We start from the raw sequence: 17,643 nt of genomic DNA, 5'->3' as shown, positions 1-17,643 counted from the left end.
CTCTTGTTCATCTTTTGGTGGCTTATATGCCACCAGTCACGGCCTAAGTGCAATGTAATGCTTTCACGTATGGTCATGTGAGCGATGCAAACTTTGTGTAAGAAATGTTCCCTTGTTTACTGCTTATGGAGGACTGTATCCCTGTTTGCTAATGTTCTGTAATTGTTATAGCTTGATTGCTTTGTGTGCTGGAAACAATAAAAAGTTAATTAAAAATAAACAAAGAAAAGCAAGAAAAGTTGAGCCCCTGTAAACTGAAAGCTTCAATGTAACAGACGTAGATATTTTAGATGCTGTTCTGCTGCTATACAAGGAGCTCCCCAAACAAAAGGTGCAATGTACTTAATGACTCAAGTACCTAAAGCTTGTCATTTACCTAAAGCAGCCACACACAAAAAAGAAATATGAGACTACTTAAAAGATAACAGTCATTATTTTCTATGTTAGCCTCAAGCATTTATCAGTGTAGTATATAGCAGGAGACAACATGCTAGACTAGCAGCAGTCATCCCTGTGACTTGAGTGAACTGTGGTACTTTTGACCAAACTATTGCCAGCTGAGGATTTCATCCCCATTTTCTATCTCCATTTCATCATTTTTCTGAGATTTCTCAGTTTTACAAGCACCACTGACATCATTCCACTCTATCCAGCCCTAGTACATGCGCAGTTTGTTCCTCTGGGATTAGCATTTACAAAGCTCGCTCTGCATCCAGGCAGAAGAGAGATACTGCATACATACCCTGTTTTCTCCCACGTTCAGAGCTGTATGTTTCCCAAGCCTGGGAGAAAGGAGAAGGCTGCGCTGCGTAGTCCTTCCAAGGCTTCTGAGCTGAGAGAGATGGGCTCTGGAACATGCTGGGAAAAGTCTGGGGACAGAGCAAAAGGGACAATGTCAGCCAGACGTTCTTGGGAGCAAAAGGACTTGCAGATTAACGTGGGTTCCCCTCCCCTTCCAACACACCTCTAACAAAAAACCTGACTGTAGGCAGAAAAGCATGCATGGAACCTGCTTCCCCCCTCGGCTTTCCCAGCCACCCCACTGGCTTCCACAGCAGCTTTTCTGTTGTTTGAAAAAATCCCGACTCAACATTCCTGTGTTCTGGAAACTTAATAAGAGAATATCCCTTAGTATCCAATGGCAGACAGAAACATTATGAAAGCCAAGTAGAGAAACAGGACAGGTGAAAGTCATTTCAGGAAGTCTAGAATGTGTTTTCCAGTGACTGGGGGGCGGGAGACTGCTAGCCTGCAGATGTTCTGGAGCAATTCAGAAAGTCTTTTGCGTGTACTATTTAAACTTCAATATCTGGCATTCAGCAGCTTAGGTGCTTCCATCTACTATAACAGCTCTTTGACTTCCTAAATGCTGACCAGATGGACAGTTTCTGTGTGGTTGCAAGGGGAAGGGGGGAGGAGAGGAAGTTTTAATTATGAACGTGAGTGAAACTCCACAGCTACCACTGCAATAAAATGACTGGAGTAACATCAAATTTAGATTCTATGCACATATATTTCATATGCGTACACCATCATAACTGCCTGGAAGGAACAGCCAGTTATTTTCTTTTTCTAAATCCTTTTTCCTTATCAGCTATAAAATGTTACAATAAAAAAAATAATCATCTCAGAGGTGAACCAAAGTCCCAGAAGGTGCTTGTCAAGGAGAAAAATAATTGTTAGCCAGAGCTGATTAAACAGCAATATTTTCACAGAGACTGAAATGATGGCTAAGAAATCATCGAGGAGATGTTAGCCTTAGTATTCTTGACTTGTCATGAATGGTTAATTTGCTCAGAAACACATTCTAAAGAAGTTGATGCCACATCTCCCCCCCTAGCCATACTAATTGTTTATTGGCATACAAAAGAACCAATGACCTTTCAAATCACATGCTTATTGTCCCTTATAGGCAGAAGAAATGAGCCTTGGCACAGCAAACATTACTTGGCTCCTTTTTATTTTTAGGAAAGTAACCTTTTAAGCAATGAACTTTTCATCAATAGTATTTCACATTCTGTATTTAATACCCATAGAACTAAATAGAATGGTGCTATTTTGCTACTCTATCTAGGATTCAAAATTTAACAAAAAGAATTAAAGTTTTTTTAAAAATGTTATGTAATAGCTGTACTGATGGGAGTATTTCAGGGATTTTAAAAGCCTACTAAAAAGTTTTGAAAGTCAGTGTTTCGTGTCAAGCACTAGAACTATAAATTTATGTGTAAGCTTTTGAGAGGTGCTCAGAACCTAGATTTTTTCCCAGGGTATTTCATTACTCCTCCATTCAGCATTGTAACTGATTAAGGAGCTTATATCCTATTTTTAAAAGCCATTTAAAGGTCTAGAAAGCTTATCTTCATTGCCTTCCAACATGGATTAGATTTGCAAATCACAGAACCACAGAAATTAGAGGTTGGAGGGTACCACTGGGGATTGTCTAGTCCAACCCCCCTGTTCAAAGCAGGTTGCTCAGAACTATGCTGTCAGGTCTTGAATAACTCTAAGGATGGAGACTCCACAAAATCTCTCTGGGCAACTGTTCCAGCATTTGGCCACCCTCACAGTTAAAAAAAAAAAAAAAAAAAAAAAAAAAAAAGCCTTTTCTTATGTTTAAATGGAATTTCCTCTATTTCAATTTGTGCCCATTGCCTCTTGTCCTTTCACTGGATACTACAGAGAAAAGTCTAGCTCCATCATGTTTACTCCCTCCCAGCATGTATTTCTATACACTGATATGATGTCCCTAAACCTCCTCTTATATATGTAGGTGTGCTAAGGATGGAAAAAAAAATGTTTTTGAGTAAACCAGTATCATACAGGGTTTAATTTCCATAAAAGTTTGAGATCTGAGCCCCTTTGCTACCAATCCATTCATTTTGCTCCATCAAAACAAGCTGAACGTACACTATTAAAAACAGCCACCACAAGAGTATATTTAAAATGTGTGAAACCTGCCTTTTTTGCACAACTTTAGGTATTACTTGCTCACAGCACCGGCAGAGAACTGCTACAGCACTAGTCAATACTGGAAGGGTCCATCTACACCTACACCCACACACAAACACACCCCTTTTCTCTCATCATTTTTAAAATAAGGCTTCATAATAGACAGCGCTCTTAAGGCTATAAGCTCCTCCTTACTAAGACTCCTGATCAGTCCTATGACCAATCTGACTGGTCGCTCATTACCCTTCGGGGGAAGAAAGTACTAGAAAATTCTGGTAACTGGGTAGCAGGACACACAAAACCTCCCACTGTTAATGACTATTAGTGCAATGGTCTGAAACGCCTAGCAACCTTGGCACTAGGGAACATGAAAACAGAAATATTTCAATTGTTTAATATACATTGTATTGAACTTTACAGGAACCAACTTGTAAGACCAGAACAGTCCAGAGGATTCTTCAAGGATCCTAGATGAGATACTTTGCATACTAAAGAAATCTTGTCAGACTCCAGTCTGCATATTCGGTTTACCAAACATCTCTATAAAGCTGTCCAAAAGTACTGAGCTTGGAAAGACCCTCAGTCTGTTTCCCCCAGCCATAAGCACGACAGGACCAAACTTAACACAGGAACCATTTAATGCTTCTTTAAACTAAGTGAACATAATGGAAATGCTGATGTGACTTTATTTCTTTTATTCCATAACAAGAGTATATTGAGGCTTCGCTAAAGGTATCAGGGGAAACAATTTTCAAAATCTAGTAGAGACTGGACAATGTGTTAGATGTGAGAGTCTTAGTCCATTAAGTTGCTGAGCCAATTCATGTTAATGTTACTTAGCGTAAATTTCCATTTGGACAAACAGTAAAGAGCTTGATCTATAACATTTGTGATTTAATTAGCAACCTCTTTGTTTCCCCGTGCTCTTTATGATCAGGCCACATATGCATTTGGTGAGCATTCTGAATTACAGCAGTCAAGCCATTAGTTTGGAAAAGTGCCACATAATGTCCTCTTGGAAGTAGGTTTTTATTCCATTTAACTTTTTTCTTTCCTGGAGAGATGATGTTTTCCCATTCATTGCTGTTATCCAGCAGGCTCTGTTTAAATTTACTCTGTTTCACATAACTGATTAGATTCCATAGATCTACTTTGCATGGCTGATGTACTTTGACCCTTCCAAGCCTGAAGCTAGGGTTTCAGGATTCATTTCTTTTCCCATGGTTTTTCTGGACCGGAACAGTAATGGTAGGTAAGAGAAGAAAAACCTAAGAGACTAATATAGCAAGGGATTTAAACACCTGCTTAATTAAATCTCTGCTGAGGGCACTACTGATTCAGGTGCTTAATTGGGTGTTGTTATTTGAAAATGTGGAAGAGCTCTTGAAAGGGTTTTATAAAAATACCTGAATGTACTGTAACATTCACTGTTTGTTATAAGGTTCAGCATTAAACAAGGCCTGCATTTTGAATCTATATGGTGGATCTCATACAGGGCAAATACTAAAGAAAATGGATGATCCTCTGGATTGACCACATAGAGATGTTTGTCTAGAGTGACATTTTTAAGACTTAACGGGCCTTAGTTCAAGTGTCAAACACAACTTGAGAAATAAGTAATTTGGATTCTACCAAGGAAATTCTAATCTATTTGTATCAAGAGTCTGTGTGGCCTTCCATCAGGAGCAACACCTGCTATGCCAGGGAGGGAAGCGATTATCATCATTTTACAAATGGGGGGAACTCAACTCCAGCGTTAGCAGAGTTTAGGTACGAGAACAACATGCAAGTCTTATCACACCTACGTGACTTAGCCCAAAGTAGCTGAGCAGCGTACACTGTCTCTGAAAGTAATGAGTTTGTCTCCTCAGCTGCTCGCTGCTATGCTGACCTCAGTATGGACTATCCAGCCCATCTAGCCTCCTGAGCTGATGCCACTTTTATAAGCGAGACTTATACCCCTAAATCAGTAAGCACTTGTGAAAGATTTCCCTGTACTCCTGCTAAATTTTAATCAGCAAAGCCTTGGTAAATCTTTTATTTCCACTCATCCTGCGGGAGAGCAGTTTTAAATGAAACTCCTCCTCATTCCTTTGAAATCCAAGTACACGCATTTTCTGGAAACAAACAACTATTTCTAAACAACAAATGGATATTGCTTACACAGCTACACTCTAATCTCCACACTGGTATACGTATAGTGAAATAGCAGCTTGGCTCTAAGGTTTAAAGGCTAATAAGAGTGAGATGCCTCAGACACTGGATAGTATGAATGATAAAACCCTGCCAGTGAAGTTACCTTCCTAACAGTACAAGTGAATTTTCTGAAGTCTTTGGAGCTTCCTCCCTTGTGGATATCTGAATTGAACAGGGCTCTGGCTCCCATTAACTCGACCCCTCAACTTGGAGTGTTCTTTTTGCCCTCCTCTGAGGTTTAAGCCCTTAGGGCCCCCGTCAAAATGTATTGCTATGAGGCAACTATAAAAAACAGAGCCAACGTACACACGCGACAGCTAAGAGAACAACTGAACAGCCAATTCCTTCAGGGCCCAATTATTTGCCACAGAACTGAAGGACTGGGATACATTTCTGACTTCAGACACTTTCTAGCCCACTTCATTTTTCTACTGCACTTCAAATACAAAAAAAATGAAGAAACAAACAGTTCAGCTATAATGCAGTGGACGACCCTTTCCTGAATTTGAGGATATTTAATATTCAGATAGAAAACATTGGATATTCCTGTAATCACTGTGATTATGCTGAATGTGACACATTACTAAAAGTGAAGTAACTAATCTGTGTTGCTCAGAATTGTTTAAAATAACCATAACGTCTTCCAAAAACCACAAGTATTTTTTCAAATTACTAAACATTTGAGTGCCTGAAATTAGGATTGCTGTCAGAAGGTGATTTAAAAGGAGTCTGATTGTAAGAGTGGGGGGACTGATTTCAGGACTGTTTAAAATACCAAAAATGGCTGGACTTGATCTTCAGAAAATGCTGAATTCATACTTCAAGAACCAGGTTTCTGTTAAATTCCCCAAATGGAAACTCAGTGGATCCCTTTGAAATACTTCTTACAAACCAGTAGAAAATAAACCGATACGTTAAGCATCTTTGGGTACCTCAGGTGCTTTAGTTTGTTTATAAGTTGGATAAAAACTGATGTGACTTTCAGGACTTGTTCAAGCATTTGTTCAATTTATTTACTACTTCATATAAAACAATCCAAAAAGGACAGTTTAGAAGTAAAAAAAAAAAAAAAAAAAAAAAAAAAAAAAGACTGGAAACTATCAAGTCTCTGAAGAGACAAACTGAATTTGCAAAGTAGCTGCTCATTTAGTCAAACTTAATGTTGATTACGACTTGCAACTTCGCAAGACAGATAAGAAAAAAAAAATACACTACAATCCTTACTTTCTCCTTAGTTTGGCATGACCTCACAGGAAAAAGAACCAATTTGCATAATGTGACAGAATAAAATCAAAATATAGGGAATCTTAGTCACTGCAATCTAGCAATTCATACAGCAGAAGAATAAAACACAAAAGCTAATAGCTGAGATACATGAACTACATTTGGAAAAAAGCTCCTTGAATCACAAACATGATTAAAAAAAACAGGAAAAAAAATAGCTGACATGATAGACAGCTAATGTAATACAAAAAAGATTGAGCAAAGTCAGTAGAAAATTCCGGAGCCTTTTGAATGCATTTCCTGAAAGGTAAATATGGGTATAAAGAAATGGTTGTTAGGTGAATAAGGAGGTAATCGGATGAGCAGAAAGCTGTTCAGAAGATGAACAGGGTAAGTCAGAGGAGGAGGAGTGCAATGGGGGACCCTGTTCTGTAACAGGCCAGACACGGACAAAGAGCAGCATTGGTGTCTGGAATAGCAGTTATTCTCTTTAGGTCCTCACACTGTTCATCCTGGAGTTTCTTTCCCCATACCACTCTCGACACGGTATTTGACCTAGGCAGTCCACGTACTCTCCCCATTCTCCACTCATTGCATTTTAATAAAAACAGGCATAAAAGGGTGTTGTAAAACTAAGCAAAAAGTGTGACATTGCTATCTTCGAATAAGAGGTGCCACATATTTGCAATTTAATCAAGTCATTTGTTTGACTAAATTAAAATTCAAACTCACAGTTCCCTGTACATGCCAAAGTCAACAAAGTAGCAAGGGAATCTATAATATGAATTAAAATGATCAGAACTAATCAGCATTGATTTTTCATTTCCTTATTAAGTTTATTATTTTTAGGCATTAAAATGCAGGAAGACTGTCATCAGTTTGTAACTGAATAGCTGAAAAAAGAAGAATTCTATAGCTATTGTCATTTTTACTTGCCAAATAAGGAAATATTCAAGATTTTAAGATTTAATGTTATCAGTGGGAATTAGAACCTATAAAAACAAGAACTAACCAAGTAACTGGACTGCTTGATGTCCATAACTTTAATTTAGCAATACATAAATAAACAAACTGAAAACAAAAATCATATATGCTGTATACGTAAAGATGAGATCAAACTAGGGTGTGGAAATAAATAACCTACAACAGTGCATTATATCACAGCTAGATTTCAGAAAAAAAGATTGGAAATCCTTCTGAATGGAGAACTTCACAAGCTCGCCAGCGGTGTCCTGTGCTGAAGGCTGGCCGCTACCATAATTGTGGGTTTAATGTCTTGCCACACTACTTCAGTGACTCTATTTCCAATCAGCTTGTGGTGAAATGCATCAGCAGAGAGCTTGCCCTCTTACATTAAATAAATGACCAAACATGTCAACAAGCAAATTATTTCATAATGGAAAACACTAAGGAAGAACTTATATTTTGTGGTTGAAAGCCTTGCCCTCAAGAGCTGTGCAGAAAAGCTGAAATATGGAATCTTCAAAGTAGAGGGATGGGTGTGAGGCGAGTTGTACGATGCTTTACCCAACCCTGCAGCGTACCTGACAGCCTGAGTGAGGGCCAGGAGAGGGGGATGCCATTCTGGATGCTTTGGAATGAGGTGCAAGAATAGCAGAATAAGAACAGCAGGGGTATAAAGATATCCATCTTTTTTTTTTTTCTTCCCACATATACAAAACGAGCGCTTTTCAGCTGTTTATGCCACAATACAGCATCTACCTCTCATTCTCAGGAAGTAGTGATATTTGAATCAAAGGAGGAAGTGCCCCTCCCTCCTACCTTTTCCAAATATTACCATCAAGCCCTGCTTTTTGCATTATCCTTTCAACGTATTTCACAAAATTAGCCTATATCAGTTTTTAAGAATCTCTTTGAGATTATTAATCACAGAAATCAAGCCTAGGACACATACTTAGATAGACTTTAACAATCCCTGGATAAGTGAATGTACTTGATGTTTGCTTTTGCATAAACACACTGAGAAAACTCTTAAAAATGGGCCTTTGGGATACGCAAAATCCAAAACCTTGCATGAAGTGTTAATACTCTTTGCTTAGTAGTCCAACCATATCGAAGGAAATACACATTCCTTACCACATTTTTATGAGAAAAATTTCCCTAAGGCTTCCTCATTTCTTTTTCTACATAACAGATTTTTGTTATGCTCTATTAAGAGTATATAGCAGCTTTTTAGCTTGTGATTTATATACATGAATTTATCTTGTTTTATTGCATTTTGATGATTTAAGAAAGGCAGAATGACTGCAAGAAATAACATGATCATGCAAGTATGAAGCAGCTCTTTTCTACCAGTGTGACATCCACTCAGAAACAAGCTCTGTGGATCTCACTCTCAGTTACACTTAGGCTCTTTCACCCTGCTGCACAACGAAAGGTCACAACAGCTAAAGTAAAAGGATTTCGTATCTAGAATACTGGACCAGGGACAGGGGGTCTATTTCCTCCTTTGCTACTGATATACTGAAAGACCTTGGCCAAGTCTTCCAGCCTCTGTGCCTTCATTTCTCTTGCTTATTTTGATTGTTGACATCCCTGGAGAAGGCACAATCCCCCCTTACGAATGTATTACTTTAGGTAACAGCGGTGAAAGCACACAGAAGGAGCAAGTGTCTCTTGGGGTACATGGGCTAACCTGACTATGGGAATGGCGCTAATTTGCCACTGCCTATATAAGTCCCTGAAAATTACCCCAAAAGGTTATGCATTAGCTTGTATCTTGTGTAAATATGACCTGTAGAAGAAGACATAAAAAGAAGCCTCAACTGGCAAAAACAAGCTAATGCTGCAGGTGACTTTTGGCTGAAATGCTGCTGTTATGAGGACATGGGAGACAGTTTAATTTACCATGGAAATGACTGAAGAGAATATCAGCGGATTCATCTGTCACATCTATCAGACCACCAGCTGTATGCATTGCCCAAGGCTATGACGGCATTACGGGTTTGATTTGTTGTTGTTGATTGCTTACTTCATGTTAATTCATTCTACTGTACTAGATTGTTTCAGGGGCTCATCTGTTATTATTAATATTAATAATCCAAAGAGCTTTCATCCAAAGAACTCAAGGCACTTTACAAACATTAATTAAGCTTCACAACACCCCTAGGGGTAAATAAACTTTTGAGATCTCTTGAAAAGGTCAGAGAGGGCTTGGTTTAAAGCAGCAACTTTGGTTAAATTCGAAGGACCAAGTAACAGCAGGCAGGAGTTCAAGTGTCATTTTTGTCACAGATGCTCTTCTCAGAGAAGCAGCTTAGTATCTCTGCCTCAGTCTTCCAACTGCAAAAGATGGACTAAAGGACCTGGTGAAAGGACAAACTGAAAACTACCAGGAAATACTCAGATAAAGAAAACACTGGGCTCATAGGTAAGAAGATTGATAAGTGTCTTCAAAGCAGTAGCTTAAACTTCTCTTTTAAACCTTGGACTTGAAATGCTCCATAAATTCCACAGGAACTTATAGTTCCCAGTTCCAAGAGAATGTGATCCAAAGGCAATAAAAATGGAGGTCTTTAAAACCATAATCAAGGTCTTTGCATAGATCCTCAAAGTGTGACTATCATTTCCAGTTACCTGGAGAATGGCCATTGCCCTCTGCAGTGGGAGCCTCTCTCAGCAGCCTGTCTTCCTACAGAAAAGTAAACAAAAAGAAAGTCCTCTTAAAAAGAGAAAGGAACTTCTACAGGACCTGACCTGCTCCAAGGGCAATTCTCAAAAAAGTCACTGCAGCCAATTTAACCAGAAGAAATTCTACCAGCTGTGTTACGCTACTAAATGGTCAGGCTCTTCCCTGTTTAAAATCTATGACACTACACCAAATGAAAAAGTCCTCATCTCTTCCAGAACTAAAATACAAAGCCCATCTTTTTGACTTGGCTTATGAGCAATAATTCTTCTAAATGCAACTGCTCTCTCTTCATTTAGCTGTGCCCTTCTGGATTTCTTCTTACTGCTTTTTTTTTTAAAGCAAACCACCTGTCCATTCTCATCATCGGTACTTCAGGGAAAAAGATTTTTCTTTTGATGGGAAGAGCTCAGACACTAGGGTGATGGGCAGCAAGATAAAAATGTAGATAAGTGCATGCTAAGTGCCATAGAATTCATTATGGGTGGAATGACTACAAATAATTTTTTAGTATTTCCTTATTCCAGGAAAAATCTCTGATGTCTAGAGTGCGAGAGATCACATTGGCCTGATAATTAAAAGACGAATTGGGCAGGTTACAGCAGTGGCTATGATTTCTGAGACTGACATTAGCTGGGAAAAAAACTGAAAAGTATCTTTCAGTGATTCAACAGGAACCAGCCCTTGAAAGCAGGGCTTCACTGCTCTCCAGGAAATTTCAGTTTAGCTATTTGAATGCTGTCTCTGAGAACCATGTTTCCTACCCCCTGTAATTTTCTATAGTATTCATAAAATGTTTTCTGCACCTTCCAAGGGCAGGGCATTTGCTGCTACACTAGTAAGGGCTCTCAAAAAATTTTAGGAGCTTGCTAAATATTTTTTCTAAAGTTTAAGCTGGAAAATATCTCATAATATGAAGAACACGTGTCTACTTATCAGTCTTACAGAGATGAGTAAACCAGAACACACAGTTCATGATCCTACAGTGTTTGGTAAGTGCCCAAGGTCAGAATCTAATGCTTGTCATACTGTCACAATGTACTGAGCATTTACCCTCTTGAACATCATGCTTCTTTAAAGATATTGTGAAGTTACTCACACAAGAGTAGTTAATTGCTCATTAGATAGTGACTTTTGTACGTTTCTGAACTGCAGTACTTATCTTCAACACAAGCACAGTAATACTGCAGCTGTTAATTAAAAAAAAAGTTGTTGGATTAACACGCAAACTACGTGCCATGGTTCGAGACCTGCCTTACAAGCTCTGCGGCAGCGGAACACTCCCAGAAGCCAGCAGCAGACCCGTAAGTCCAATACTCTTACCAGCCTGCCCTGAATCGCTACAGCAAGACACAAGGAGAGTATTTCCACCAATTTCAAATTGGAGACTTTGGCTAGGCCTTAAACCACTAACTAAAAGCGAGACAGGTAGACACTGCAAAGACAAAAGCTTCACAGCAAAAGTGCAGAGATTAGCCAACTGCTGAATCACTGTAATTACCCTCCTCCCAAGTGCTCTTTTTCACTGCACTACACTTCTGCCCCCAGCACCACAAAAATCTTCAGCAAAATGAAGCCAAAAAATGAAACACTTCCCACTCTTCTACATTTTTGTTAAAAAGGCAACTTTGGGGTCTTTTTTGCATCCAAAATGCTAAATGATTTGATAACCAATAACCAATGTGTTATACTTCCCTTGTTTTGAGATCTTTCGAAGTTATGTTAGATTAAAAAAAATTTCTAAAGGAGTTAAACTCTGGGGCAGCAGTTTACAGAAGCATGTAACACTTCATAAGGTACATTAAAAATATTTTTTAAATCCTCTAAAACAGTATACCTTCTATTAATAACATCAGTTAAGAAGTTTAAATGCACTCAATCATTAGCTACAGGCTTACATTGAACACTGAGGATTCCCTTCTCACTTATCAATGCTTTCTCAATACTGTGAACTCCTATGCAAAAAACCCTGGCAGCTGTCACTGGTTGCAGTTGTCACAGGGCCGTGGACTGGTTGCATTCCCAGCTCTGGGCCTAGATTTGTGTGCTGCTGCTGCTACTTTTGTGATATGAGGAGAAATTGGGCGGGGGGGGAGTCAAGCTGTTCTTTTGCTTTGAAAGAAGTGTGTCCAGGAAAAGACTGCAGAAGGAATAAAGGCTTTTCGAATATGCATGACCTATGCTCTGATCCACGTGGGACAGGTCATCTGTTAACCAGCTTCCTTTATCCTGACTGTGTGCTAGGTAAGAGTGTTTTTCCAGCCTAGGTCTGCCAAAGAATAAAGAATCTTATCCCTCTACTGCCAGTGCATTGCATTCCTTTTTTTCAGATTTCTCTCTTACTTACTGTTGTTCATAGTTAATTTAGTTTTAAACATGGAGTCAAAAGAAAGGTAGGTACTATTTTGCCAAAATGACATATGCTCCGTCTCAGAATTGTATCCTGTCTCCCACTCACTGGGAACTCAAAGTGAATTGTCGCTGCCAACTAGTGACAAATATTAATAGTACATGGGGAATTATTCTGACTGATTTTGTTATTCTTGAGCAACAATAAAAAATGAAAAGGCCAGTCAACAGGAGCAAAAAGGTTATTAAATCTAGCTAGGTTGCAAATACTCTACAGATGCTTGAAAGTTATACAACCTATAAAATCCCAAGGTAAAACCAATCTGAGATTTGCATACAAGAAAAAAAGAACACAAAATTTAGCAGATATTTAAGCAAGGGATACATGTGAGGTTTTTTTTTTTCTTCTTCTTTTTTTTTTTTTTTTTTTTTTTTTTTAAACCAACAGAGATGGTCACTTTTGCCATTGCTATTACATAGTCTGTCAGGAATAACACCTCGTATATGAGCCAAGTTTTCCTAGATGGGGACCCAACAGGAAATATCTTAAGAAGTGCTAAATCACATATCCACTAGAAAGAAATCTGACTCCTTATAACTAACTCAAAGCTGGGCTGCTAAAAATGGAAGGGCCCCAGTCACTACATACTTTGAAATGTAGAATGATGGCAGAGATTGTCAAAAACATCCAGTAGGTTTAGGGACACATGGTAATCTGGCAGACAAAGAACAAAGTTCCATATAAACACAGGCTAACTGAATTCCTAACCATTCCTGCAGCACAGGTTGAGTTCTGAAAAGCTAAAAGTGTCTTTAGCTCACCCTGTGAGTAGTTCTCTTCCCTTTTTAGCTTGGCTGTTGGTTTTTCTAGTCATTACATTTGGAGGGGTGAGAGAGGGCCGGGTTCTGATCAGTGCTCCTACGACTGATCTGTATATTTCTCACTTTAAAAGACATGCTGGGAAATAAAGAAAAAAATTTAAGTCATTTTACTAACCTTATGGCTCCTAGAAGACACGAATCAAAGTCCCATATTTATGTCATCAAGATGATAGCAGCAATCTTCAAACCTGTGTGAGTCCACAAACACTTACCCGGCAGAATCCCTATAACTCACAATATAAGCCCAGAGCAAATTCGATTTCCCTGGCAGTGTTTCTGCTCTGAGCTATTTCTGAGAGAACATAAACAAGAGCTGACTATTTAAACCCCTCTCAATGAGTGGCAAATTCTAACTCTTTGTCATCTTCTTGGAAGCAACTGCAGAAGGGAAGCAGAATGAAGGTTACAGAAGCTTTCCTTAGCTGACACATCTCCAAGGGCAGAATCTTTTCCCCTAGGATGCAAAGTGACTTTAGGCTCTTCAGCAAGAACACACATGTTTTAGGTAAAGGAGTAGCTCTTGTAAATGGTAAATGGTTGTTTTACACTCCCATGCTACCTGTCCAGCAACCATTTAGCCAGCGTGTCTCACGGACATCGTTATTTGATATCTCAAACGTTTGCAGTAACGCAAAAAGCCCGAATCTAATTCTTTTCATCTACAAATCTCAAACTGGTCTGTAAAAAGAGGTCATCGTGCCCCTTTCTGTGAAAGGGGATCAGGAGCATACTATCGAAGTGACTTGCCTACGATCACCAAAGCAAGACGTGAGAGAGAATCAAGACGAGACCATTACCTGATATTCCACTCTAGCCATCAATGGGATACAGTGTCCTCAGAGGGCTCCCGTGGCATTATCCGCTTGCACAAAATTAGTCGTGTTTGAGAAGCTGAAAAATCGACTCCTTACACAGTATTAACTCAAATAAGTAACATCTTTTCCCTTCATCTTAATGTTAATTTATATTAAAGCAGCAGTATATGCTTTTTTAAAAAAATAATTTTGTTTGCATTAGCCTTTTGAAAGGCCAGAAATATTTTCTGACAGGAAAATACACACATTTTCAGATATAAAAAAAATTTTAGAGAAAAGCAGAGAGAAGATGAATATAGAAATTGTTTAAATGCAAACAGGTGACCAGTCTCCTTGACCCTCCAAGCAATTTACAGTAACAGCCACCTTTCGGGGCCAGGAGGATAATGAGATGTTTGCACAGCTCTTCTGAAACTGGAGTGCTCCCAGGACTCCTCCTTGCAACCCCTTTTACAAATGCTTAGCCAAAACTCCTCTGCAATGAATTTAAGTTTTTATTTTATATCTGCCAATTACCACTTTTTGAAAGGGAAATAAGATGCAATTGCAAAGCTCCCAAGACTGTGGCATCTCTGATCCCTAATTACAGTTTCCAACCATTTCTGTAATTTAGCTTCTTGCACTTCAGGTTAAAGGTAGCATGTGCACATCAGAGAGGAAGCAGTGAATGTGAAAAACTTTCTGAAATGAGAATCAGCCACCTCAGGAATTAAAAATCACAGAGTGTTTATGTCTAAGTAGCTTCTGTGAAATTGTCTTGACAAAGAATCCTGAGCTACAGGTATATCTTATCTCCCTGTACTCACGCTGATCATCATCTATTCATTTAAGTTACAGGGCTATTTTCAGATGTCACAGCCTAGAAGGCTGAGGTGACCAACTCTGAATTATTAATAGAAATAGAATTGGGTGATCTAGTTAATGTGCTTTCTCAATAGCAAATGTTTGATTTACACCCACAATAAACACGACTTGTTAATGTTATTTTGTGCCATTTCTTGTTCTCTTGCTCCTCACTCCTGTTACTATATAAAATAAAAAGCAATGCCTTTGCCAATGGAGGATTATTCCCTACAGTACATTACACAGCACTTGTTCCAAGCTAGATTTAAAGATTTCAAGAAAAAGGGCTTCCATCTCTTCCCTTGAGAGTCTATTACACAGCTTAACAGACCTTTAAAGCACTTTCATTTCTGACAATGGCCTGCTGAATTTTCAGCCACAGATCTTTTCTTTTTTATAGCTAATTTGTAAGTTTTAGAACATGGGAAATTCTAAGGGCAGTATCAACAAGACATGAACTGCAGAGACACAAGCAGCTGCCTATATTGACAAATAAGGTAATATCCAATATAATGAAGGATTTACAAAAGTGCCCAGGTGCAGAGTTATGAAATGGCAAGTGAGAAGGGGCCCAGAGTAACTTTTTGTGTAGAAAAGTAATCTATCTCAAAGGAAACAGGAACTCAGTGAAGATTATCACTATTTTAAACCATAGTGGTGTTAATATTGATCCGTTTCTGCAGAGATGAAAGAAAAGAATCTGAAAGCCAAAGGTCTGCAATACTGCATGCATGGGCTGTTCAGAAATATAGTTAGGTAACATTAACAAAAAAATGTGTAATTTTGCTGTTTTATTTCTTCAAGTTGTTCCTCAGGAAGATGTTTGCTCTAGGTTTTTTTGATTTTCTGTTATTATTCTTTTAATGGTGGCATTATGATAGAAGGATAGAGAGGCCTTGAGTATTAGCAAACTCAGCACTTAGCCTTTTTTTTTTTTTTTTAAGCAGATAAACACTTCACTCAGCTCACAGAAACATACTGAGAGATCTAAGCGTCTGAGCTGTGACCTACGTAAGTCATAAACGGGCATTAATCCTTACACAGACTAAGAGGAGCTGGACAAGATCTGGGCTCTGTAGGGTACAGATCTAAAAGGGTTTTAGATAAGACTGAGAATAAATTACAAGCTTGCTGGTACTATTTTTGTCCTATGACTTTTTAACATAGAAAATCAAAAGCTAAGCACATAAAACTGTGAATACGAATAACGCTGCACTAAATACCCTACAAACACCCAGGTTTTTCAAAATGAATGACACAGACACTGGTAGGTGTGATTGTTTTGTCTTGTGTCTTAAAAGCTGCCTCTCAGCTTTGTGTTTTCACAACAAAAATGTTTATTTCACCTTAATTTTCCAGGCATTTAGTTCCTAATTTGGGTGACTGTCAATCACATCACAACAAAAGAAAGTAGAAAAATGAAGTTCTTCTTTTAATGTTATGTACAAACATTTTCCTCATTAAAAATCTTCCATTATTTCCTGGACTGTGCGACAAGAACAAGGTCGCAACATGTCATTACAATCCAGTTAGACAAGTCCATTTTCAGAAACAACCTCACGGCTGCCCTGACTCTTCACGCATGCTCTCACAGCATCCTTTCCTCTGGCTGGTTGCATGGTGAACTGGATTGGGAAATGGACCCAGCTTAAAAGTAACTCAAGAAAGTAAAGAAGTTGGTTACTTTTCAGTTGGATCCGTTCCATAAACTGGCGCACCATTAGGGCATGCAAATAGCTATCCTGGTATTAGCTATATTTTCATAGGTAATTTGTGGAGGTTTCAGTTAATAGAACTAGGGTAGCATCAACTGGGAACCCTCTGTCAGTGCCAGGGCCATAATCTCCTTTTGCAGGGTGGCATTCAGACAGACACAGGAACCAGAAGGTTGTACTTCCCCTGCAGGCAATCCCCTGCTTCACCCACTCCACCTGCCTTCTAACTTGTGTAACAAATAAGGAAGAAACCTGACAAAAAATAAACAGCCTCTGTATTTTTATTTCACATATAATGATAGCAAGTAAAATATTTGAAGGGTGTATCAAGGATGAAGTTCAAATACTTAGTATGACAGACAATGTAGTAAGTATGATTCTGTGTTTTGGGAGTCTCCTGACAGCATTTTTTATGTTTTAAAGCTCTCCCCTTTGCTTTTCTGTCTAGCAAAATCCTCTCAAAGAGTAAATCAATTTTGCTCCTAAAGTTTCTTTATATTCACCTCTTTTGTGCTCCTATCACTTCGGTATTGAATAATACTTTTTTGAATGCTGGAGAGCCACTAAGAACATAGTTTAGAAGTAAAAAGCAACACTGGCACTCTTTAAAATGAAAAAGAAATGTTAAGCATTGCATAATTCTAAAGAGGTGATGTAGTACAGAGGCACTGCACCCACCAAAAAAAAAAAAAAAAAAACAAAAATAACCAAAACCCTTTCACTGAAATTCCCTTTTTCTACCCAAGAATTTCCAAGTGTCTCTTAACAGTAGCTCATATAATCGATAGCACTCTTTGTAGTTACATTTCTATGTTCCATTCCACAGGAACATCAGCAGATGAGAAATATCTTCACAGCTACATAAGTACATGGCGTATCTTACAGCACAGCTCTCAGCAGACACATTTTCAAAAAGGCTCAATAGCCATCAGGTGTCCTTGTTCTCAGTAGCATTTACCTTTCTGTCCTTTTCTAACAAAGATGCAACATCCCGAGTGGCACCTTCTGGGCATGGAGGACT

The 17,643-nt window shown here is 38.6% G+C and overlaps 1 protein-coding gene across 3 annotated transcripts in view; it reads right to left on the bottom strand.

The window, feature by feature from the left end:
• Positions 1-17,643, bottom strand: part of LRRTM4 (leucine rich repeat transmembrane neuronal 4) — a 451,637-nt gene that overhangs the window by 322,134 nt on the left and 111,860 nt on the right. For all 3 annotated transcript variants that reach the window (XM_064497873.1, XM_064497874.1, XM_026122384.2), the window contains one exon: positions 743-869. The gene's annotated coding sequence lies outside the window, so the exon portion shown is untranslated. The remainder of the gene's footprint in view (positions 1-742; positions 870-17,643) is intronic.

The sequence above is a fragment of the Dromaius novaehollandiae genome, chromosome 26 (assembly GCF_036370855.1).
Source record: "Dromaius novaehollandiae isolate bDroNov1 chromosome 26, bDroNov1.hap1, whole genome shotgun sequence".
NCBI lineage: Eukaryota > Metazoa > Chordata > Aves > Casuariiformes > Dromaiidae > Dromaius > Dromaius novaehollandiae.
This window is presented reverse-complemented; position numbering and strand designations above follow the sequence as displayed.